Raw genomic sequence first — 1,068 nt, forward strand, 5'->3', positions numbered from 1 at the left:
GCGTAGGGGACCAGGGGAAGGTCAAGGGGAGAAAAAAAAAGGAGACATATGTAATACTCTTTGTAATACTTTAAGCAATAAAAACAAATTTTAAAAAAAGTGTGATTCTACTATGGACTTGGAAAGCAGAGTTGGAAATATTTGGGGAAATGGTGCTAGTTTTATATTGGTTTGCTTTAATAGGTAATAACTGGTGTGGGGGGGGGCAGGGGATGCTTCCCCCAACAGTTAGTGTAAAATTTTTTTAATTTTTGTTTTAGTTGGCTGATACTTAAAATGCTAAAAAAGATACCAAGCTACCCATCATCACTGATAAATCACTTTCCTGTCCTAAGAAATCCATTTCTTTTATTTATTTTTAATTAATTCTTTATTGTTGAAAGTATTACATATGTCCCCCTTTTTCCCTCCAGCTCGCCTCCAACCTGCCCCAGGCCCTCATCACCCCATTGTCGGAGGCCATGGGTCACATATGTATGCATACAAGGTTCTTGGTTGATTACTTCCCACCCCCCCCCTCCACCTTCCCTCTGAGATTCCGCACTCTGTTCCATGCTTCCGTTTCTCTGGATCCACTCCGTTCATCAGCTTATTTTGTTACTTAGATTCCACATATGAGTGAGATCATCATGTGATTATCTTTCTCTGACTGACTTATTTCATTTAGTATGATACTCTCCAGGTCCCTCCATGCTGTCTCAAAGAGTAAGAGATTCTTCTTTACTGCTGCATAGTATTCCATAGAAATCCATTTTCTTTTCTTCAGTATTTATTTTTTTAATATATCTTATTGGGTTTTTACAGAGAGGAAGGGAGAGGGGTAGAGAGTTAGAACCATCGATGAGAGAGAAACATCGATCAGCTGCCTCCTGCACACTCCCCACTGGGGATGTGCCCACAACCAAGGTACATGCCCTTGACAGGAATCGAACCTGGGACCCTTGAGTCTGCAGGCCGACGCTCTATCCACTGAGCCAAACCAGTTAGGGCTATTTTAATTTTTTATTGTTGAAAGTATTACATATGTCCCCTTTTCTCCCCATTGTCCTCTCCCAGCCTCCCCCCCCC

At 41.7% G+C, this 1,068-nt stretch overlaps 1 protein-coding gene across 1 annotated transcript in view; it reads left to right on the plus strand.

Annotated features, from left to right (window-relative positions):
- Positions 1-423: 423 nt before the first annotated feature.
- The window catches only part of RAB7A (RAB7A, member RAS oncogene family), a 34,665-nt gene continuing 34,020 nt past the window's right edge, over positions 424-1,068 (plus strand). The window contains exon 1 of the mRNA XM_014540306.1: positions 424-474. The gene's annotated coding sequence lies outside the window, so the exon portion shown is untranslated. The remainder of the gene's footprint in view (positions 475-1,068) is intronic.

The sequence above is a fragment of the Myotis brandtii genome, unplaced genomic scaffold (genome assembly GCF_000412655.1).
Source record: "Myotis brandtii unplaced genomic scaffold, ASM41265v1 scaffold240, whole genome shotgun sequence".
NCBI classification, from domain to species: Eukaryota; Metazoa; Chordata; class Mammalia; order Chiroptera; family Vespertilionidae; genus Myotis; species Myotis brandtii.